The 22,109-nt window shown below is 56.8% G+C and overlaps 8 non-coding genes and 9 pseudogenes across 8 annotated transcripts; all 17 read right to left on the reverse strand.

Moving 5' to 3' along the window:
- Positions 1–487: 487 nt before the first annotated feature.
- Positions 488–606, reverse strand: LOC147300310 (5S ribosomal RNA). Its single transcript, XR_015128047.1, has one exon. It is a non-coding gene; the product is annotated as a 5S ribosomal RNA (ribosomal RNA).
- A 1,756-nt stretch (positions 607–2,362) lies between these two features.
- Positions 2,363–2,481, reverse strand: LOC147300311 (5S ribosomal RNA; annotated as a pseudogene).
- A 659-nt stretch (positions 2,482–3,140) lies between these two features.
- LOC147300312 (5S ribosomal RNA) lies at positions 3,141–3,259 on the reverse strand. The gene has a single exon (XR_015128048.1). It is a non-coding gene; the product is annotated as a 5S ribosomal RNA (ribosomal RNA).
- Positions 3,260–4,197: 938 nt separating this feature from the next.
- Positions 4,198–4,316, reverse strand: LOC147300313 (5S ribosomal RNA; annotated as a pseudogene).
- Positions 4,317–6,544: 2,228 nt separating this feature from the next.
- LOC147300314 (5S ribosomal RNA) lies at positions 6,545–6,663 on the reverse strand (annotated as a pseudogene).
- A 659-nt stretch (positions 6,664–7,322) lies between these two features.
- Positions 7,323–7,441, reverse strand: LOC147300315 (5S ribosomal RNA). Its single transcript, XR_015128049.1, has one exon. It is a non-coding gene; the product is annotated as a 5S ribosomal RNA (ribosomal RNA).
- Positions 7,442–8,339: 898 nt separating this feature from the next.
- Positions 8,340–8,458, reverse strand: LOC147300316 (5S ribosomal RNA). Its single transcript, XR_015128050.1, has one exon. It is a non-coding gene; the product is annotated as a 5S ribosomal RNA (ribosomal RNA).
- A 1,457-nt stretch (positions 8,459–9,915) lies between these two features.
- On the reverse strand, positions 9,916–10,034 carry LOC147300317 (5S ribosomal RNA). The gene has a single exon (XR_015128051.1). It is a non-coding gene; the product is annotated as a 5S ribosomal RNA (ribosomal RNA).
- Positions 10,035–11,211: 1,177 nt separating this feature from the next.
- Positions 11,212–11,330, reverse strand: LOC147300318 (5S ribosomal RNA). Its single transcript, XR_015128109.1, has one exon. It is a non-coding gene; the product is annotated as a 5S ribosomal RNA (ribosomal RNA).
- Positions 11,331–12,984: 1,654 nt separating this feature from the next.
- On the reverse strand, positions 12,985–13,103 carry LOC147300319 (5S ribosomal RNA; annotated as a pseudogene).
- A 699-nt stretch (positions 13,104–13,802) lies between these two features.
- Positions 13,803–13,921, reverse strand: LOC147300320 (5S ribosomal RNA; annotated as a pseudogene).
- A 900-nt stretch (positions 13,922–14,821) lies between these two features.
- On the reverse strand, positions 14,822–14,940 carry LOC147300321 (5S ribosomal RNA; annotated as a pseudogene).
- Positions 14,941–15,719: 779 nt separating this feature from the next.
- LOC147300322 (5S ribosomal RNA) lies at positions 15,720–15,838 on the reverse strand (annotated as a pseudogene).
- A 2,111-nt stretch (positions 15,839–17,949) lies between these two features.
- LOC147300323 (5S ribosomal RNA) lies at positions 17,950–18,068 on the reverse strand (annotated as a pseudogene).
- Positions 18,069–19,336: 1,268 nt separating this feature from the next.
- Positions 19,337–19,455, reverse strand: LOC147300324 (5S ribosomal RNA). The gene has a single exon (XR_015128119.1). It is a non-coding gene; the product is annotated as a 5S ribosomal RNA (ribosomal RNA).
- A 1,326-nt stretch (positions 19,456–20,781) lies between these two features.
- LOC147300325 (5S ribosomal RNA) lies at positions 20,782–20,900 on the reverse strand (annotated as a pseudogene).
- Positions 20,901–21,972: 1,072 nt separating this feature from the next.
- Positions 21,973–22,091, reverse strand: LOC147300326 (5S ribosomal RNA). The gene has a single exon (XR_015128120.1). It is a non-coding gene; the product is annotated as a 5S ribosomal RNA (ribosomal RNA).
- Between the last annotated feature and the right edge of the window lie 18 nt (positions 22,092–22,109).

A 22,109-nucleotide genomic window follows, 5' to 3' on the forward strand; every position in this document is an offset into this window, starting at 1 on the left:
GCCAGCAGCCACAGGCCCTGGTGTGGTGTAAGTGGCCTCAGCCAGTGCCACAGGCCCTGGTGTGGTGTAAGTGGCCTGAGCAAGAGCCACAGGCCCTGGTGTGGTGTAAGTGGCCTGAGCAAGAGCCACAGACCCTGGTGTGGTGTAATTGGCCTCAATAGCAACTAATGCCCTGGTGTGGTGTAGGTGGCCTCAGCCAGCAGCCACAGGCCCTGGTGTGGTGTAAGTGGCCTCAGCCAGTAGCCACAGGCCCTGGTGTGGTGTAAGTGGCCTCAGCCAGAGCCACAGGCCCTGATGTGGTGTAAGTGGCCCCAGCCGGTCACTCAGGCCCTTGTGTGGTGTAGGTTGCATCAGCTAGCAGCACAAGACATTGGAAAAGAGCCAAAAGCAATGTCGTTAATGTGCCCTCATTAATGGGCAGATGCTTTTGGTCTTTTAATACACCCCTTCTCTGGATCAAAAGCGGTTCAATGACATGAAAATGAAAGGCTTACAGCACCAGGTATTCCCAGGCAGTCTCCCATCCAAGTACTAACCAAGCCCAGCCCTGCTTAGCTTCCGAGATCAGACGAGGTCGGGCGTGCTCAGGGTGGTATGGCCGTAAGCTGCTGGGCCCAGCACAATGTCTCAATTTATGGATTCAAGTGATTAGGTGGCAAGTACCTGAAGTTACGAAGACAATCCTATAACCATACCTGCATGTTTGCATAATACCCTAACCCAAAGGCTCAGTTTGGCATTTATCCAACAGCACAGGCCCTGGATTGTTGAAGATGGCCTCAGGAACCAGCACAGGGCCTGGTGTGTTGTACATGGCCACAGCAAGCAGCACAGGGCCTGGTTTGGTGAAGATGGCCTCGGCCAGAAGCGCAGGGCCTGGTGTGATGTGAGTGGCCTGCGCAAGAGCCACAGGCCCTGGTGTGGTGTAAGTGGAATCAGCCAGCAGCCACAGGCCCTGGTGTGGTGTAAGTGGCCTCAGCCAGAGCCACAGGCCCTGGTGTGGTGTAACTGGCCTCAATAGCAAATAAGGCCCTGGTGTGGTGTAAGTGGCCTCAGCCAGAGCCACAGGCCCTGGTGTGGTGTAAGTGGCCTCAATAGCAACTAAGGCCCTGGTGTGGTGTAAGTGGCCTCAGCCAGCAGTCACAGGCCCTGGTGTGGTGTAGGTGGCCTCAGCCAGCAGCCACAGGCTCTGGTGTGGTGTAAGTCACCTCAGCCAGAAGCCACAGTCCCTGGTGTGGTGTAAGTGGCCTCAGCCAGCAGCCACAGGCCCTGGTGTGGTGTAAGTGGCCTCAGCCAGTGCCACAGGCCCTGGTGTGGTGTAATTGGCCTCAATAGCAACTAAGGCCCTGGTGTGGTGTAAGTGGCCTCAGCAAGAGCCACAGACCCTGGTGTGGTGTAATTGGCCTAAGCCAGAGCCACAGGCCCTGGTGTGGTGTAAGTGGCCTGAGCAAGAACCACAGGGCCTGGTTTGGTGAAGATGGCCTCGGCCAGAAGCGCAGGGCCTGGTGTGATGTGAGTGGCCTGAGCAAGAGCCACAGGCCCTGGTGTGGTGTAAGTGGCCTCAGCCAGCAGCCACAGGCCCTGGTGTGGTGTAAGTCGCCTCAGCCAGCAGCCACAGGCCCTGGTGTGGTGTAGGTGGCCTCAGCCAGCAGCCACAGGCCCTGGTGTGGTGTAAGTGGCCTCAGCCAGTGCCACAGGCCCTGGTGTGGTGTAAGTGGCCTGAGCAAGAGCCACAGACCATGGTGTGGTGTAATTGGCCTCAATAGCAACTAAGGCCCTGGTGTGGTGTAAGTGGCCTCAGCCAGCAGCCACAGGCCCTGGTGTGGTGTAGGTGGCCTCAGCCAGCAGCCACAGGCCCTGGTGTGGTGTAGGTGGCCTCAGCCAGCAGCCACAAGCCCTTGTGTGGTGTAAGTGGCCTCAGCCAGCAGCCACAGGCCCTGGTGTGGTGTAAGTGGCCTCAGCCAGTGCCACAGGCCCTGGTGTGGTGTAAGTGGCCTGAGCAAGAGCCACAGACCATGGTGTGGTGTAATTGGCCTCAATAGCAACTAAGGCCCTGGTGTGGTGTAAGTGGCCTCAGCCAGCAGCCACAGGCCCTGGTGTGGTGTAAGTGGCCTCAGCCAGCAGCCACAGGCCCTGGTGTGGTGTAAGTGGCCTCAGCCAGAGCCACAGGCCCTGATGTGGTGTAAGTGGCCCCAGCCGGTCACTCAGGCCCTGGTGTGGTGTAGGTGGCATCAGCTAGCAGCACAAGACATTGGAAAACAGCCAAAAGCAATGTCGTTAATGTGCCCTCATTAATGGGCAGCTGCTTTTGGTCTTTTAATACACCCCTTCTCTGGATCAAAAGTGGTTCAATGACATGAAAGGCTTACAGCACCAGGTATTCCCAGGGAGTCTCCCATCCAAGTACTAACCAAGCCCAGCCCTGGTCAGCTTCCGAGATCAGACGAGGTCGGGAGTGCTCAGGGTGGTATGGCCGTAAGCTGCTGGCCCCAGCACAATGTCTCAATTTATGGATTCAGGTGATTAGGTGGCAAGTACCTGAAGTTACGAAGACAATCCTATAACCCTACCTTCATGTTTGCATAATACCCTAACCCAAAGGCTCAGTTTAGCATTTATCCAACAGCACAGGCCCTGGATTGTTGAAGATGGCCTCAGGAACCAGCACAGGGCCTGGTGTGTTGTACATGGCCACAGCTAGCAGCACAGGGCCTGGTTTGGTGAAGATGGCCTCGGCCAGAAGCGCAGGGCCTGGTGTGATGTGAGTGGCCTGAGCAAGAGCCACAGGCCCTGGTGTGGTGTAAGTGGCCTGAGCAAGAGCCACAGGCCCTGGTGTGGTGTAAGTGGCCTCAATAGCAAATAAGGCCCTGGTGTGGTGTAAGTGGCCTCAGCCAGTGCCACAGGCCCTGGTGTGGTGTAAGTGGCCTGAGCAAGAGCCAAAGACCCTGGTGTGGTGTAATTGGCCTCAATAGCAACTAAGGCCCTGGTGTGGTGTAGGTGGCATCAGCTAGCAGCACAAGACATTGGAAAACAGCCAAAAGCAATGTCGTTAATGTACCCTCATTAATGGGCAGCTGCTTTTGGTCTTTTAATACACCCCTTCTCTGGATCAAAAGCGGTTCAATGACATGAAAATGAAAGGCTTACAGCACCAGGTATTCCCAGGCAGTCTCCCATCCAAGTACTAACCAAGCCCAGCCCTGCTTAGCTTCCGAGATCAGACGAGGTCGGGCGTGCTCAGGGTGGTATGGCCGTAAGCTGCTGGCTCCAGCACAATGTCTCAATTTATGGATTCAAGTGATTAGGTGGCAAGTACCTGAAGTTACGAAGATAATCCTATAACCATACCTGCATGTTTGCATAATACCCTAACCCAAAGGCTCAGTTTGGCATTTACCCAACAGCACAGGCCCTGGATTGTTGAAGATGGCCTCAGGAACCAGCACAGGGCCTGGTGTGTTGTACATGGCCACAGCAAGCAGCACAGGGCCTGGTTTGGTGAAGATGGCCTCGGCCAGAAGCACAGGGCCTGGTGTGATATGAGTGGCCTGAGCAAGAGCCACAGGCCCTGGTGTGTTGTAAGTGGCCTCAGCCAGCAGCCACAGGCCCTGGTGTGGTGTAGGTGGCCTCAGCCAGCAGCCACAGGCCCTTGTGTGGTGTAAGTGGCCTCAGCCAGCAGCCACAGGCTCTGGTGTGGTGTAAGTGGCCTCAGCCAGCAGCCACAGGCCCTGGTGTGGTGTAAGTGGCCTCAGCCAGCAGCCACAGGCCCTGGTGTGGTGTAGGTGGCCTCAGCCAGCAGCCACAGGCCCTGGTGTGGTGTAAGTGGCCTCAATAGCAACTAAGGCCCTGGTGTGGTCTAAGCGGCCTGAGCCAGTGCCACAGGCCCTGGTGTGGTGTAAGTGGCCTGAGCAAGAGCCACAGACCCTGGTGTGGTGTAAATGGCCTCAATAGCAACTAAGGCCCTGTTGTGGTGTAACTGGCCTCAGCCAGAGCAACAGGCCCTGATGTGGTGTAAGTGGCCCCAGCCGGTCACTCAGGCCCTGGTGTGGTGTAGGTGGCATCAGCTAGCAGCACAAGACATTGGAAAAGAGCCAAAAGCAATGTCGTTAATGTGCCCTCATTAATGGGGAGCTGCTTTTGGTCTTTTAATACACCCCTTCTCTGGATCAAAAGCGGTTCAATGACATGAAAATGAAAGCCTTACAGCACCAGGTATTCCCAGGCAGTCTCCCATCCAAGTACTAACCAAGCCCAGCCCTGCTTAGCTTCCGAGATCAGACGAGGTCGGGCGTGCTTAGGGTGGTATGGCCGTAAGCTGCTGGCCCCAGCACAATGTCTCAATTTATGGATTCAAGTGATTAGGTGGCAAGTACCTGAAGTTACGAAGACAATCCTATAACCATACCTGCATGTTTGCATAATACCCTAACCCAAAGGCTCAGTTTGGCATTTATCCAACAGCACAGGCCCTGGATTGTTGAAGATGGCCACAGCAAGCAGCACAGGGCCTGGTTTGGTGAAGATGGCCTCAGCCAGAAGCACAGGGCCTGGTGTGATATGAGTGGCCTGAGCAAGAGCCACAGGCCCTGGTGTGGTGTAAGTGGAATCAGCCAGCAGCCACAGGCCCTGGTGTGGTGTAAGTGGCCTGAGCCAGAGCCACAGGCCCTGGTGTGGTGTAACTGGCCTGAATAGCAAATAAGGCCCTGGTGTGGTGTAAGTGGCCTCAGCCAGAGCCACAGGCCCTGGTGTGGTGTAAGTGGCCTCAATAGCAACTAAGGCCCTGGTGTGGTGTAAGTGGCCTCAGCCAACAGCCACAGGCCCTGGTATGGTGTAAGTGGCCTCAGCCAGCAGCCACAGGCCCTGGTGTGGTGTAAGTGGCCAGAAGCGCAGGGCCTGGTGTGATGTGAGTGGCCTGAGCAAGAGCCACAGACCCTGGTGTGGTGTAATAGGCCTCAATAGCAACTAAGGCCCTGGTGTGGTGTATGTGGCCTCAGCCAGCAGCCACAGGCCCTGGTGTGGTGTAACTGGCCTCAGCCAGCAGCCACAGGCCCTGGTGTGGTGTAAGTGGCCTCAGCCAGAGCCACAGGCCCTGATGTGGTGTAAGTCGCCTCAGCTAGCAGCACAGGGCCTGGTTTGGTGAAGATGGCCTCGGCCAGAAGCACAGGACCTGGTTTGATATGAGTGGCCTGAGCCAGCAGCCACAGGCCCTGGTGTGGTGTAAGTGGCCTCAGCCAGCAGCAACAGGCCCTGGTGTGGTGTAAGTCGCCTCAGCCAGAAGCCACAGGCACTGGTGTGGTGTAAGTGGCCTCAGCCAGCAGCAACAGGCCGTGGTGTGGTGTAAGTCGCCTCAGCAAGCAGCCACAGGCCCTGGTGTGGTGTAGGTGGTCTCAGCCAGCAGCCACAGTTCCTGGTGTGGTGTAAGTGGCCTCAGCCAGCAGCCACAGGCCCTGGTGTGGTGTAAGTGGCCTCAGCAAGAGCCACAGACCCTGGTGTGGTGTAATTGGCCTAAGCCAGAGCCACAGGCCCTGGTGTGGTGTAAGTGGCCTGAGCAAGAACCACAGGGCCTGGTTTGGTGAAGATGGCCTCGGCCAGAAGCGCAGGGCCTGGTGTGATGTGAGTGGCCTGAGCAAGAGCCACAGGCCCTGGTGTGGTGTAAGTGGCCTCAGCCAGCAGCCACAGGCCCTGGTGTGGTGTAAGTCGCCTCAGCCAGAAGCCACAGGCACTGGTGTGGTGTAAGTGGCCTCAGCCAGCAGCAAAAGGGCCCTGGTGTGGTGTAAGTCGCCTCAGCCAGCAGCCACAGGCCCTGGTGTGGTGTAGGTGGCCTCAGCCAGCAGCCACAGGCCCTGGTGTGGTGTAAGTGGCCTCAGCCAGTGCCACAGGCCCTGGTGTGGTGTAAGTGGCCTGAGCAAGAGCCACAGACCATGGTGTGGTGTAATTGGCCTCAATAGCAACTAAGGCCCTGGTGTGGTGTAAGTGGCCTCAGCCAGCAGCCACAGGCCCTGGTGTGGTGTAGGTGGCCTCAGCCAGCAGCCACAGGCCCTGGTGTGGTGTAGGTGGCCTCAGCCAGCAGCCACAAGCCCTTGTGTGGTGTAAGTGGCCTCAGCCAGCAGCCACAGGCCCTGGTGTGGTGTAAGTGGCCTCAGCCAGTGCCACAGGCCCTGGTGTGGTGTAAGTGGCCTGAGCAAGAGCCACAGACCATGGTGTGGTGTAATTGGCCTCAATAGCAACTAAGGCCCTGGTGTGGTGTAAGTGGCCTCAGCCAGCAGCCACAGGCCCTGGTGTGGTGTAAGTGGCCTCAGCCAGCAGCCACAGGCCCTGGTGTGGTGTAAGTGGCCTCAGCCAGAGCCACAGGCCCTGATGTGGTGTAAGTGGCCCCAGCCGGTCACTCAGGCCCTGGTGTGGTGTAGGTGGCATCAGCTAGCAGCACAAGACATTGGAAAACAGCCAAAAGCAATGTCGTTAATGTGCCCTCATTAATGGGCAGCTGCTTTTGGTCTTTTAATACACCCCTTCTCTGGATCAAAAGTGGTTCAATGACATGAAAGGCTTACAGCACCAGGTATTCCCAGGCAGTCTCCCATCCAAGTACTAACCAAGCCCAGCCCTGGTCAGCTTCCGAGATCAGACGAGGTCGGGCGTGCTCAGGGTGGTATGGCCGTAAGCTGCTGGCCCCAGCACAATGTCTCAATTTATGGATTCAGGTGATTAGGTGGCAAGTACCTGAAGTTACGAAGACAATCCTATAACCCTACCTTCATGTTTGCATAATACCCTAACCCAAAGGCTCAGTTTAGCATTTATCCAACAGCACAGGCCCTGGATTGTTGAAGATGGCCTCAGGAACCAGCACAGGGCCTGGTGTGTTGTACATGGCCACAGCTAGCAGCACAGGGCCTGGTTTGGTGAAGATGGCCTCGGCCAGAAGCGCAGGGCCTGGTGTGATGTGAGTGGCCTGAGCAAGAGCCACAGGCCCTGGTGTGGTGTAAGTGGCCTGAGCAAGAGCCACAGGCCCTGGTGTGGTGTAAGTGGCCTCAATAGCAAATAAGGCCCTGGTGTGGTGTAAGTGGCCTCAGCCAGTGCCACAGGCCCTGGTGTGGTGTAAGTGGCCTGAGCAAGAGCCAAAGACCCTGGTGTGGTGTAATTGGCCTCAATAGCAACTAAGGCCCTGGTGTGGTGTAGGTGGCATCAGCTAGCAGCACAAGACATTGGAAAACAGCCAAAAGCAATGTCGTTAATGTACCCTCATTAATGGGCAGCTGCTTTTGGTCTTTTAATACACCCCTTCTCTGGATCAAAAGCGGTTCAATGACATGAAAATGAAAGGCTTACAGCACCAGGTATTCCCAGGCAGTCTCCCATCCAAGTACTAACCAAGCCCAGCCCTGCTTAGCTTCCGAGATCAGACGAGGTCGGGCGTGCTCAGGGTGGTATGGCCGTAAGCTGCTGGCTCCAGCACAATGTCTCAATTTATGGATTCAAGTGATTAGGTGGCAAGTACCTGAAGTTACGAAGATAATCCTATAACCATACCTGCATGTTTGCATAATACCCTAACCCAAAGGCTCAGTTTGGCATTTACCCAACAGCACAGGCCCTGGATTGTTGAAGATGGCCTCAGGAACCAGCACAGGGCCTGGTGTGTTGTACATGGCCACAGCAAGCAGCACAGGGCCTGGTTTGGTGAAGATGGCCTCGGCCAGAAGCACAGGGCCTGGTGTGATATGAGTGGCCTGAGCAAGAGCCACAGGCCCTGGTGTGTTGTAAGTGGCCTCAGCCAGCAGCCACAGGCCCTGGTGTGGTGTAGGTGGCCTCAGCCAGCAGCCACAGGCCCTTGTGTGGTGTAAGTGGCCTCAGCCAGCAGCCACAGGCCCTGGTGTGGTGTAAGTGGCCTCAGCCAGTGCCACAGGCCCTGGTGTGGTGTAATTGGCCTCAATAGCAACTAAGGCCCTGGTGTGGTGTAAGTGGCCTGAGCAAGAGCCACATACCCTGGTGTGGTGTAATTGGCCTCAATAGCAACTAAGGCCCTGGTGTGGTGTAGGTGGCCTCAGCCAGCAGCCACAGGCCCTGGTGTGGTGTAAGTGGCCTCAGCCAGCAGCCACAGGCCCTGGTGTGGTGTAAGTGGCCTCAGCCAGAGCAACAGGCCCTGATGTGGTGTAAGTGGCCCCAGCCGGTCACTCAGGCCCTGGTGTGGTGTAGGTGGCATCAGCTAGCAGCACAAGACATTGGAAAACAGCCAAAAGCAATGTCGTTAATGTGCCCTCATTAATGGGGAGCTGCTTCTGGTCTTTTAATACACCCCTTCTCTGGATCAAAAGCGGTTCAATGACATGAAAATGAAAGGCTTACAGCACCAGGTATTCCCAGGCAGTCTCCCATCCAAGTACTAACCAAGCCCAGCCCTGCTTAGCTTCCGAGATCAGACGAGGTCGGGCGTGCTCAGGGTGGTATGGCCGTAAGCTGCTGGCCCCAGCACAATGTCTCAATTTATGGATTCAAGTGATTAGGTGGCAAGTACCTGAAGTTACGAAGACAATCCTATAACCATACCTGCATGTTTGCATAATACCCTAACCAAAAGGCTCAGTTTGGCATTTATCCAACAGCACAGGCCCTGGATTGTTGAAGATGGCCTCAAGAACCAGCACAGGACCTGGTGTGTTTTACATGGCCACAGCAAGCAGCACAGGGCCTGGTTTGGTGAAGATGGCCTCAGCAAGCAGCCACAGGCCCTGGTTTGGTGTAAGTGGCCTCAGCTAGCAGCACAGGCCCTGGTGTGATGTGAGTGGCCTGAGCAAGAGCCACAGGCCTTGGTGTGGTGTAAGTGGCCTCAGCCAGCAGCCACAGGCCCTGGTGTGGTGTAAGTCGCCTCAGCCAGAAGCCACAGGCCCTGGTGTGGTGTAGGTGGCCTCAGCCAGCAGCAAAAGGGCCCTGGTGTGGTGTAAGTCGCCTCAGCCAGCAGCCACAGGCCCTGGTGTGGTGTAGGTGGCCTCAGCCAGCAGCCACAGGCCCTGGTGTGGTGTAAGTGGCCTCAGCCAGCAGCCACAGGCCCTGGTGTGGTGTAAGTGGCCTCAGCCAGCAGCCACAGGCCCTGGTGTGGTGTAAGTCGCCTCAGACAGAAGCCACAGGCACTGGTGTGGTGTAAGTGGCCTCAGCCAGCAGCAAAAGGGCCCTGGTGTGGTGTAAGTCGCCTCAGCCAGCAGCCACAGGCCCTGGTGTGGTGTAGGTGGCCTCAGCCACCAGCCACAGGCCCTGGTGTGGTGTAAGTGGCCTCAGCCAGCAGCCACAGGCCCTGGTGTGGTGTAAGTGGCCTCAGCCAGCAGCCACAGGCCCTGGTGTGGTGTAAGTGGCCTCAGCCAGTGCCACAGGCCCTGGTGTGGTGTAAGTGGCCTGAGCAAGAGCCACAGGCCCTGGTGTGGTGTAAGTGGCCTGAGCAAGAGCCACAGACCCTGGTGTGGTGTAATTGGCCTCAATAGCAACTAATGCCCTGGTGTGGTGTAGGTGGCCTAAGCCAGCAGCCACAGGCCCTGGTGTGGTGTAAGTGGCCTGAGCAAGAGCCACAGGCCCTGGTGTGGTGTAAGTGGCCTGAGCAAGAGCCACAGACCCTGGTGTGGTGTAATTGGCCTCAATAGCAACTAATGCCCTGGTGTGGTGTAGGTGGCCTCAGCCAGCAGCCACAGGCCCTGGTGTGGTGAAAGTGGCCTCAGCCAGAGCCACAGGCCCTGATGTGGTGTAAGTGGCCCCAGCCGGTCACTCAGGCCCTTGTGTGGTGTAGGTTGCATCAGCTAGCAGCACAAGACATTGGAAAAGAGCCAAAAGCAGTGTCGTTAATGTGCCCTCATTAATGGGCAGCTGCTTTTGGTCTTTTAATACACCCCTTCTCTGGATCAAAAGCGGTTCAATGACATGAAAATCAAAGGCTTACAGCACCAGGTATTCCCAGGCAGTCTCCCATCCAAGTACTAACCAAGCCCAGCCCTGCTTAGCTTCCGAGATCAGACGAGGTCGGGCGTGCTCAGGGTGGTATGGCCGTAAGCTGTTGGCCCCAGCACAATGTCTCAATTTATGGATTCAAGTGATTAGGTGGCAAGTACCTGAAGTTACGAAGACAATGCTATGACCATACCTGCATGTTTGCATAATACCCTAACCCAAAGGCTCAGTTTGGCATTTATCCAACAGCACAGGCCCTGGATTGTTGAAGATGGCCTCAGGAACCAGCACAGGGCCTGGTGTGTTGTACATGGCCACAGCAAGGAGCACAGGGCCTGGTTTGGTGAAGATGGCCTCGGCCAGAAGCGCAGGGCCTGGTGTGATGTGAGTGGCCTGAGCAAGAGCCACAGGCCTTGGTGTGGTGTAAGTGGCCTCAGCCAGCAGCCACAGGCCCTGGTGTGGTGTAGGTGGCCTCAGCCAGCAGCCACAGGCCCTGGTGTGGTGTAGGTGGCCTCAGCCAGCAGCCACAGGCCCTGGTGTGGTGTAAGTGGCCTCAGCCAGCAGCCACAGGCCCTGGTGTGGTGTAAGTGGCCTGAGCAAGAGCCACAGGCCCTGGTGTGGTGTAAGTGGCCTGAGCAAGAGCCACAGACCCTGGTGTGGTGTAATTGGCCTCAATAGCAACTAATGCCCTGGTGTGGTGTAGGTGGCCTCAGCCAGCAGCCACAGGCCCTGGTGTGGTGTAAGTGGCCTCGGCCAGCAGCCACAGGCCCTGGTGTGGTGTAAGTCGCCTCAGCCAGAAGCCACAGGCACTGGTGTGGTGTAAGTGGCCTCAGCCAGCAGCAAAAGGGCCCTGGTGTGGTGTAAGTCGCCTCAGCCAGCAGCCACAGGCCCTGGTGTGGTGTAGGTGGCCTCAGCCAGCAGCCACAGGCCCTTGTGTGGTGTAATTGGCCTCAATAGCAACTAAGGCCCTGGTGTGGTGTAAGTGGCCTCAGCCAGTGCCACAGGCCCTGGTGTGGTGTAAGTGGCCTGAGCAAGAGCCACAGACCCTGGTGTGGTGTAATTGGCCTCAATAGCAACTAAGGCCCTGGTGTGGTGTAGGTGGCCTCAGCCAGCAGCCACAGGCCCTGGTGTGGTGTAGGTGGCATCAGCTAGCAGCACAAGACATTGGAAAACAGCCAAAAGCAATGTCGTTAATGTGCCCTCATTAATGGGCAGCTGCTTTTGGTCTTTTAATACACCCCTTCTCTGGATCAAAAGCGGTTCAATGACATGAAAATCAAAGGCTTACAGCACCAGGTATTCCAAGGCAGTCTCCCATCCAAGTACTAACCAAGCCCAGCCCTGCTTAGCTTCCGAGATCAGACGAGGTCGGGCGTGCTCAGGGTGGTATGGCCGTAAGCTGCTGGCTCCAGCACAATGTCTCAATTTATGGATTCAAGTGATTAGGTGGCAAGTACCTGAAGTTACGAAGACAATCCTATAACCATACCTGCATGTTTGCATAATACCCTAACCAAAAGGCTCAGTTTGGCATTTATCCAACAGCACAGGCCCTGGATTGTTGAAGATGGCCTCAAGAACCAGCACAGGACCTGGTGTGTTTTACATGGCCACAGCAAGCAGCACAGGGCCTGGTTTGGTGAAGATGGCCTCGGCCAGAAGCGCAGGGCCTGGTGTGATGTGAGTGGCCTGAGCAAGAGCCACAGGTCTTGGTGTGGTGTAAGTGGCGTCAGCCAGCAGCCACAGGCCCTGGTGTGGTGTAAGTCGCCTCAGCCAGAAGCCACAGGCACTGGTGTGGTGTAAGTGGCCTCAGCCAGCAGCAAAAGGGCCCTGGTGTGGTGTAAGTCGCCTCAGCCAGCAGCCACAGGCCCTGGTGTGGTGTAGGTGGCCTCAGCCAGCAGCCACAGGCCCTGGTGTGGTGTAAGTGGCCTCAGCCAGCAGCCACAGGCCCTGGTGTGGTGTAAGTGGCCTGAGCAATAGCCACAGGCCCTGGTGTGGTGTAAGTGGCCTGAGCAAGAGCCACAGACCCTGGTGTGGTGTAATTGGCCTCAATAGCAACTAATGCCCTGGTGTGGTGTAGGTGGCCTCAGCCAGCAGCCACAGGCCCTGGTGTGGTATAAGTGGCCTAAGCCAGCAGCCACAGGCCCTGGTGTGGTGTAAGTGGCCTCAGCCAGCAGCCACAGGCCCTGGTGTGGTGTAAGTCGCCTCAGCCAGAAGCCACAGGCACTGGTGTGGTGTAAGTGGCCTCAGCCAGCAGCAAAAGGGCCCTGGTGTGGTGTAAGTCGCCTCAGCCAGCAGCCACAGGCCCTGGTGTGGTGTAGATGGCCTCAGCCAGCAGCCACAGGCCCTGGTGTGGTGTAAGTGGCCTCAGCCAGCAGCCACAGGCCCTGGTGTGGTCTAAGTGGCCTCAGTCAGAAGCACAGGCCCTGGTGTGATATGAGTGGCCTGAGCAAGAGCCACAGGCCCTGGTGTGGTGTAAGTGGCCTGAGCAAGAGCCACAGGCCCTGGCGTGGTGTAAGTGGCCTGAGCAAGAGCCACAGGCCCTGGTGTGGTGTAAGTGGCCTCAGCCAGCAGCCACAAGCCCTGGTGTGGTGTAAGTGGCCTCAGCCAGCAGCCACAGGCCCTGGTGTGGTGTAAGTGGCCTCAGCCAGTGCCACAGGCCCTGGTGTGATGTAAGTGGCCTGAGCAAGAGCCACAGACCATGGTGTGGTGTAATTGGCCTCAATAGCAACTAAGGCCCTGGTGTGGTGTAAGTGGCCTCAGCCAGCAGCCACAGGCCCTGGTGTGGTGTAAGTGGCCTCAGCCAGCAGCCACAGGCCCTGGTGTGGTGTAAGTGGCCTCAGCCAGAGCCACAGGCCCTGATGTGGTGTAAGTGGCCCCAGCCGGTCACTCAGGCCCTGGTGTGGTGTAGGTGGCACCAGCTAGCAGCACAAGACATTGGAAAACAGCCAAAAGCAATGTCGTTAATGTGCCCTCATTAATGGGCAGCTGCTTTTGGTCTTTTAATACACCCCTTCTCTGGATCAAAAGCGGTTCAATGACATGAAAATGAAAGGCTTACAGCACCAGGTATTCCCAGGCAGTCTCCCCTCCAAGTACTAACCAAGCCCAGCCCTGCTCAGCTTCCGAGATCAGACGAGGTCGGGCGTGCTCAGGGTGGTATGGCCGTAAGGTGCTGGCCCCAGCACAATGTCTCAATTTATGGATTCAGGTGATTAGGTGGCAAGTACCTGAAGTTACGAAGACAATCCTATAACCCTACCTTCATGTTTGCATAATACCCTAACCCAAAGGCTCAGTTTAGCATTTATCCAACGGCACAGGCCCTGGATTGTTGAAGATGGCCTCAGGAACCAGCACAGGGCCTGGTGTGTTGTACATGGCCACAGCTAGCAGCACAGGGCCTGGTTTGGTGAAGATGGCCTCGGCCAGAAGCGCAGGTCCTGGTGTGATATGAGTGGCCTGAGCAAGAGCCACAGGCCCTGGTGTGGTGTAAGTGGCCTGAGCAAGAGCCACAGGCCCTGGTGTGGTGTAAGTGGCCTCAATAGCAAATAAGTCCCTGGTGTGGTGTAAGTGGCCTCAGCCAGCAGCCACAGGCCCTGGTGTGGTGTAAGTGGCCTCAGCCAGTGCCACAGGCCCTGGTGTGGTGTAAGTGGCCTGAGCAAGAGCCAAAGACCCTGGTGTGGTGTAATTGGCCTCAATAGCAACTAAGGCCCTGGTGTGGTGTAGGTGGCATCAGCTAGCAGCACAAGACATTGGAAAACAGCCAAAAGCAATGTCGTTAATGTGCCCTCATTAATGGGCAGCTGCTTTTGGTCTTTTAATACACCCCTTCTCTGGATCAAAAGCGGTTCAATGACATGAAAATGAAAGGCTTACAGAACCAGGTATTCCCAGGCAGTCTCCCATCCAAGTACTAACCAAGCCCAGCCCTGCTTAGCTTCCGAGATCAGACGAGGTCGGGCGTGCTCAGGGTGGTATGGCCGTAAGCTGCTGGCCCCAGCACAATGTCTCAATTTATGGATTCAAGTGATTAGGTGGCAAGTACCTGAAGTTACGAAGACAATCCTATAACCATAACTGCATGTTTGCATAATACCCTAACCCAAAGGCTCAGTTTGGCATTTATCCAACAGCACAGGCCCTGGATTGTTGAAGATGGCGTCAGGAACCAGCACAAGGCCTGGTGTGTTGTACATGGCCACAGCAAGCAGCACAGGGCCTGGTTTGGTGAAGATGGCCTCGGCCAGAAGCACAGGGCCTGGTGTGATATGAGTGGCCTGAGCAAGAGCCACAGACCCTGGTGTGTTGTAAGTGGCCTCAGCCAGCAGCCACAGGCCCTGGTGTGGTGTAGGTGGCCTCAGCCAGCAGCCACAGGCCCTGGTGTGTTGTAAGTGGCCTCAGCCAGCAGCCACAGGCCCTGGTGTGGTGTAGGTGGCCTCAGCCAGCAGCCACAGGCCCTTGTGTGGTGTAATTGGCCTCAATAGCAACTAAGGCCCTGGTGTGGTGTAGGTGGCCTCAGCCAGCAGCCACAGGCCCTGGTGTGGTGTAAGTGGCCTCAGCCAGTGCCACAGGCCCTGGTGTGGTGTAAGTGGCCTGAGCAAGAGCCACAGACCCTGGTGTGGTGTAATTGGCCTCAATAGCAACTAAGGCCCTGGTGTGGTGTAGGTGGCCTCAGCCAGCAGCCACAGGCCCTGGTGTGGTGTAAGTGGCATCAGCCAGCAGCCACAGGCCCTGGTGTGGTGTAAGTGGCATCAGCTAGCAGCACAAGACATTGGAAAACAGCCAAAAGCAATGTCGTTAATGTGCCCTCATTAATGGGCAGCTGCTTTTGGTCTTTTAATACACCCCTTCTCTGGATCAAAAGCGGTTCAATGACATGAAAATGAAAGGCTTACAGCACCAGGTATTCCCAGGCAGTCTCCCATCCAAGTACTAACCAAGCCCAGCCCTGCTTAGCTTCCGAGATCAGACTAGGTCGGGCGTGCTCAGGGTGGTATAGCCGTAAGCTGCTGGCCCCAGCACAATGTCTCAATTTATGGATTCAAGTGATTAGGTGGCAAGTACCTGAAGTTACGAAGACAATCCTATAACCATACCTGCATGTTTGCATAATACCCTAACCCAAAGGCTCAGTTTAGCATTTATCCAACAGCACAGGCCCTGGATTGTTGAAGATGGCCTCAGGAACCAGCACAGGGCCTGGTGTGTTGTACATGGCCACAGCTAGCAGCACAGGGCCTGGTTTGGTGAAGATGGCCTCGGCCAGAAGAGCAGGGCCTGGTGTGATGTGAGTGGCCTGAGCAAGAGCCACAGGCCCTGGTGTGGTGTAAGTGGCCTGAGCAAGAGCCACAGGCCCTGGTGTGGTGTAAGTCGCCTCAGCCAGCAGCCACAGGCCCTGGTGTGGTCTAAGCGGCCTGAGCCAGTGCCACAGGCCCTGGTGTGGTGTAAGTGGCCTGAGCAAGAGCCACAGACCCTGGTGTGGTGTAAATGGCCTCAATAGCAACTAAGGCCCTGGTGTGGTGTATGTGGCCTCAGCCAGCAGCCACAGGCCCTGTTGTGGTGTAACTGGCCTCAGCCAGAGCAACAGGCCCTGATGTGGTGTAAGTGGCCCCAGCCGGTCACTCAGGCCCTGGTGTGGTGTAGGTGGCATCAGCTAGCAGCACAAGACATTGGAAAAGAGCCAAAAGCAATGTCGTTAATGTGCCCTCATTAATGGGGAGCTGCTTTTGGTCTTTTAATACACCCCTTCTCTGGATCAAAAGCGGTTCAATGACATGAAAATGAAAGGCTTACAGCACCAGGTATTCCCAGGCAGTCTCCCATCCAAGTACTAACCAAGCCCAGCCCTGCTTAGCTTCCGAGATCAGACCCGGTCGGGGGTGCTTAGGGTGGTATGGCCGTAAACTGCTGGCCCCAGCACAATGTCTCAATTTATGGATTCAAGTGATTAGGTGGCAAGTACCTGAAGTTACGAAGACAATCCTATAACCATACCTGCATGTTTGCATAATACCCTAACCCAAAGGCTCAGTTTGGCATTTATCCAACAGCACAGGCCCTGGATTGTTGAAGATGGCCTCAGGAACCAGCACAGGGCCTGGTGTGTTGTACATGGCCACAGCAAGCAGCACAGGGCCTGGTTTGGTGAAGATGGCCTCAGCCAGAAGCACAGGGCCTGGTGTGATATGAGTGGCCTGAGCAAGAGCCACAGGCCCTGGTGTGGTGTAAGTGGAATCAGCCAGCAGCCACAGGCACTGGTGTGGTGTAAGTGGCCTCAGCCAGCAGCCACAGGCCCTGGTGTGGTGTAGGTGGCCTCAGCCAGCAGCCACAGGCCCTGGTGTGGTGTAAGTGGCCTCAGCCAGAGCCACGGGCCCTGATGTGGTGTAAGTGGCCCCAGCCGGTCACTCAGGCCCTGGTGTGGTGTAAGTGGCCTCAGCCAGTGCCACAGGCCCTGGTGTGGTGTAAGTGGCTTGAGCAAGAGCCACAGACCCTGGTGTGGTGTGATTGGCCTCAGCCAGCAGCCACAGGCCCTGGTGTGGTGTAAGTCGCCTCAGACAGAAGCCACAGGCACTGGTGTGGTGTAAGTGGCCTCAGCCAGCAGCAAAAGGGCCCTGGTGTGGTGTAAGTCGCCTCAGCCAGCAGCCACAGGCCCTGGTGTGGTGTAGGTGGCCTCAGCCACCAGCCACAGGCCCTGGTGTGGTGTAAGTGGCCTCAGCCAGCAGCCACAGGCCCTGGTGAGGTGTAAGTGGTCTCAGCCAGCAGCCACAGGCCCTGGTGTGGTGTAAGTGGCCTCAGCCAGTGCCACAGGCCCTGGTGTGGTGTAAGTGGCCTGAGCAAGAGCCACAGGCCCTGGTGTGGTGTAAGTGGCCTGAGCAAGAGCCACAGACCCTGGTGTGGTGTAATTGGCCTCAATAGCAACTAATGCCCTGGTGTGGTGTAGGTGGCCTCAGCCAGCAGCCACAGGCCCTGGTGTGGTGTAAGTGGCCTGAGCAAGAGCCACAGGCCCTGGTGTGGTGTAAGTGGCCTGAGCAAGAGCCACAGACCCTGGTGTGGTGTAATTGGCCTCAATAGCAACTAATGCCCTGGTGTGGTGTAGGTGGCCTCAGCCAGCAGCCACAGGCCCTGGTGTGGTGAAAGTGGCCTCAGCCAGAGCCACAGGCCCTGATGTGGTGTAAGTGGCCCCAGCCGGTCACTCAGGCCCTTGTGTGGTGTAGGTTGCATCAGCCAGCAGCCACAGGCCCTGGTGTGGTGTAAGTGGCCTCAGCCAGCAGCCACAGGCCCTGGTGTGGTCTAAGTGGCCTCAGCAAGAGCCACAGGCCCTGGTGTGGTGTAAGTGGCCTGAGCAAGAGCCACAGGCCCTGGTGTGGTGTAAGTGGCCTCAATAGCAAATAAGGCCCTGGTGTGGTGTAAGTGGCCAGAAGCGCAGGGCCTGGTGTGATGTGAGTGGCCTGAGCAAGAGCCACAGACCCTGGTGTGGTGTAATTGGCCTCAATAGCAACTAAGGCCCTGGTGTGGTGTATGTGGCCTCAGGCAGAGCCACAGGCCCTGATGTGGTGTAAGTGGCCCCAGCCGGTTACTCAGGCCCTGGTGTGATGTAGGTGGCCTCAGCCAGCCGCCACAGGCCCTGGTGTGGTGTAAGTGGCCTCAGCCAGCAGCCACAGGCCCTGGTGTGGTGTAAGTGGCCTGAGCAAGAGCCACAGACCATGGTGTGGTGTAATTGGCCTCAATAGCAACTAAGGCCCTGGTGCGGTGTAGGTGGCCTAAGCCAGCAGCCACAGGCCCTGGTGTGGTGTAAGTGGCCTCAGCCAGAGCCACAGGCCCTGACGTGGTGTAAGTGGCCCCAGCCGGTCACTCAGGCCCTGGTGTGGTGTAGGTGGCATCAGCTAGCAGCACAAGACATTGGAAAAGAGCCAAAAGCAATGTCGTTAATGTGCCCTCATTAATGGGCAGCTGATTTTGGTCTTTTAATACACCCCTTCTCTGGATCAAAAGCGGTTCAATGACATGAAAATGAAAAGCTTACAGCACCAGGTATTCCCAGGCAGTCTCCCATCCAAGTACTAACCAAGCCCAGCCCTGCTCAGCTTCCGAGATCAGACGAGGTCAGGCGTGCTCAGGGTGGTATGGCCGTAAGCTGCTGGCCGTAAGCTGCTGGCCCCAGCACAATGTCTCAATTTATGGATTCAGGTGATTAGGTGGCAAGTACCTGAAGTTACGAAGACAATCCTATAACCCTACCTTCATGTTTGCATAATACCCTAACCCAAAGGCTCAGTTTAGCATTTATCCAACAGCACAGGCCCTGGATTGTTGAAGATGGCCTCAGGAACCAGCACAGGGCCTGGTGTGTTGTACATGGCCACAGCTAGCAGCACAGGGCCTGGTTTGGTGAAGATGGCCTCGGCCAGAAGCGCAGGGCCTGGTGTGATGTGAGTGGCCTGAGCAAGAGCCACAGGCCCTGGTGTGGTGTAAGTGGCCTCAGCCAGCAGCCACAGGCCCTGGTGTGGTGTAAGTCGCCTCAGCCAGAACCCACAGGCCCTGGTGTGGTGTAACTGGACTCAGCCAGTGCCACAGGCCCTGGTGTGGTGTAAGTGGCCTGAGCAAGAGCCACAGGCCCTGGTGTGGTGTAAGTGGCCTGAGCAAGAGCCACAGGCCCTGGTGTGGTGTAAGTGGCCTCAATAGCAAATAAGGCCCTGGTGTGGTGTAAGTGGCCTCAGCCAGCAGCCACAGGCCCTGGTGTGGTGTAAGTGGCCTCAGCCAGTGCCACAGGCCCTGGTGTGGTGTAAGTGGCCTGAGCAAGAGCCACAGGCCCTGGTGTGGTGTAAGTGGCCTCAGCCAGCAGCCACAGGCCCTGGTGTGGTGTAAGTCGCCTCAGCCAGAAGCCACAGGCACTGGTGTGGTGTAAGTGGCCTCAGCCAGCAGCAAAAGGGCCCTGGTGTGGTGTAAGTCGCCTCAGCCAGCAGCCACAGGCCCTGGTGTGGTGTAGGTGGCCTCAGCCAGCAGCCACAGGCCCTGGTGTGGTGTAAGTGGCCTCAATAGCAACTAAGGCCCTGGTGTGGTGTAAGTGGCTTCAGCCAGCAGCCACAGGCCCTGGTGTGGTGTAAGTGGCCTCAATAGCAACTAAGGCCCTGGTGTGGTGTAACTGGCCTCAGCCAGCAGCCACAGGCCCTGGTGTGGTGTAACTGGCCTCAGCCAGAGCCACAGCCCCTGATGTGGTGTAAGTGGCCCCAGCCGGTCACTCAGGCCCTGGTGTGGTGTAGGTGGCATCAGCTAGCAGCACAAGACATTGGAAAAGAGCCAAAAGCAATATGATTAATGTGCCCTTATTAATGGGTAGCTGCTTTTGGTCTTTTAATACACCCCTTCTCTGGATCAAAAGCGATTCAATGACATGAAAATGAAAGGCTTACAGCACCAGGTATTCCCAGGGAGTCTCCCATCCAAGTACTAACCAAGCCCAGCCCTGCTTAGCTTCCGAGATCAGACGAGGTCGGGCGTGCTCAGGGTGGTATGGCCGTAAGCTGCTGGCCCCAGCACAATGTCTCAATTTATGGATTCAAGTGATTAGGTGGCAAGTACCTGAAGTTACGAAGATAATCCTATAACCATACCTGCATGTTTGCATAATACCCTAACCCAAAGGCTCAGTTTGGCATTTATCCAACAGCACAGGCCCTGGATTGTTGAAGATGGCCTCAGGAACCAGCACAGGGCCTGGTGTGTTGTACATGGCCACAGCAAGCAGCACAGGGCCTGGTTTGGTGAAGATGGCCTCGGCCAGAAGCACAGGGCCTGGTGTGATATGAGTGGCCTCAGCCAGCAGCCACAGGCCCTGGTGTGGTGTAAGTGGCCTCAGCCAGCAGCAAAAGGGCCCTGGTGTGGTGTAAGTGGCCTCAGCCAGCAGCCACAGGCCCTGGTGTGGTGTAAGTGGCCTCAGCCAGCAGCCACAGGCCCTGGTGTGGTGTAAGTGGCCCCAGCCGGTCACTCAGGCCCTTGTGTGGTGTAGGTTGCATCAGCCAGCAGCCACAGGCCCTGGTGTGGTGTAAGTGGCCTCAGCCAGCAGCCACAGGCCCTGGTGTGGTCTAAGTGGCCTCAGCAAGAGCCACAGGCCCTGGTGTGGTGTAAGTGGCCTGAGCAAGAGCCACAGGCCCTGGTGTGGTGTAAGTGGCCTCAATAGCAAATAAGGCCCTGGTGTGGTGTAAGTGGCCAGAAGCGCAGGGCCTGGTGTGATGTGAGTGGCCTGAGCAAGAGCCACAGACCCTGGTGTGGTGTAATTGGCCTCAATAGCAACTAAGGCCCTGGTGTGGTGTATGTGGCCTCAGGCAGCAGCCACAGGCCCTGTTGTGGTGTAACTGGCCTCAGCCAGAGCCACAGGCCCTGATGTGGTGTAAGTGGCCCCAGCCGGTTACTCAGGCCCTGGTGTGATGTAGGTGGCCTCAGCCAGCCGCCACAGGCCCTGGTGTGGTGTAAGTGGCCTCAGCCAGCAGCCACAGGCCCTGGTGTGGTGTAAGTGGCCTGAGCAAGAGCCACAGACCATGGTGTGGTGTAATTGGCCTCAATAGCAACTAAGGCCCTGGTGTGGTGTAGGTGGCCTAAGCCAGCAGCCACAGGCCCTGGTGTGGTGTAAGTGGCCTCAGCCAGAGCCACAGGCCCTGACGTGGTGTAAGTGGCCCCAGCCGGTCACTCAGGCCCTGGTGTGGTGTAGGTGGCATCAGCTAGCAGCACAAGACATTGGAAAAGAGCCAAAAGCAATGTCGTTAATGTGCCCTCATTAATGGGCAGCTGATTTTGGTCTTTTAATACACCCCTTCTCTGGATCAAAAGCGGTTCAATGACATGAAAATGAAAAGCTTACAGCACCAGGTATTCCCAGGCAGTCTCCCATCCAAGTACTAACCAAGCCCAGCCCTGCTCAGCTTCCGAGATCAGACGAGGTCAGGCGTGCTCAGGGTGGTATGGCCGTAAGCTGCTGGCCGTAAGCTGCTGGCCCCAGCACAATGTCTCAATTTATGGATTCAGGTGATTAGGTGGCAAGTACCTGAAGTTACGAAGACAATCCTATAACCCTACCTTCATGTTTGCATAATACCCTAACCCAAAGGCTCAGTTTAGCATTTATCCAACAGCACAGGCCCTGGATTGTTGAAGATGGCCTCAGGAACCAGCACAGGGCCTGGTGTGTTGTACATGGCCACAGCTAGCAGCACAGGGCCTGGTTTGGTGAAGATGGCCTCGGCCAGAAGCGCAGGGCCTGGTGTGATGTGAGTGGCCTGAGCAAGAGCCACAGGCCCTGGTGTGGTGTAAGTGGCCTGAGCAAGAGCCACAGGCCCTGGTGTGGTGTAAGTGGCCTCAATAGCAAATAAGGCCCTGGTGTGGTGTAAGTGGCCTCAGCCAGCAGCCACAGGCCCTGGTGTGGTGTAAGTGGCCTCAGCCAGTGCCACAGGCCCTGGTGTGGTGTAAGTGGCCTGAGCAAGAGCCACAGGCCCTGGTGTGGTGTAAGTGGCCTCAGCCAGCAGCCACAGGCCCTGGTGTGGTGTAAGTCGCCTCAGCCAGAAGCCACAGGCACTGGTGTGGTGTAAGTGGCCTCAGCCAGCAGCAAAAGGGCCCTGGTGTGGTGTAAGTCGCCTCAGCCAGCAGCCACAGGCCCTGGTGTGGTGTAGGTGGCCTCAGCCAGCAGCCACAGGCCCTGGTGTGGTGTAAGTGGCCTCAATAGCAACTAAGGCCCTGGTGTGGTGTAAGTGGCTTCAGCCAGCAGCCACAGGCTCTGGTGTGGTGTAACTGGCCTCAGCCAGCAGCCACAGGCCCTGGTGTGGTGTAACTGGCCTCAGCCAGAGCCACAGCCCCTGATGTGGTGTAAGTGGCCCCAGCCGGTCACTCAGGCCCTGGTGTGGTGTAGGTGGCATCAGCTAGCAGCACAAGACATTGGAAAAGAGCCAAAAGCAATATGATTAATGTCCCCTTATTAATGGGTAGCTGCTTTTGGTCTTTTAATACACCCCTTCTCTGGATCAAAAGCGATTCAATGACATGAAAATGAAAGGCTTACAGCACCAGGTATTCCCAGGGAGTCTCCCATCCAAGTACTAACCAAGCCCAGCCCTGCTTAGCTTCCGAGATCAGACGAGGTCGGGCGTGCTCAGGGTGGTATGGCCGTAAGCTGCTGGCCCCAGCACAAT

Source organism: Aulonocara sp. 'chitande type north' Nkhata Bay, unplaced genomic scaffold, assembly GCF_057382095.1.
Source record: "Aulonocara sp. 'chitande type north' Nkhata Bay isolate Kocher_YH1m ecotype deep benthic unplaced genomic scaffold, A_spYH_male_GT1.1 unmapped_scaffold_35, whole genome shotgun sequence".
In the NCBI taxonomy this organism is placed as follows: domain Eukaryota; kingdom Metazoa; phylum Chordata; class Actinopteri; order Cichliformes; family Cichlidae; genus Aulonocara; species Aulonocara sp. 'chitande type north' Nkhata Bay.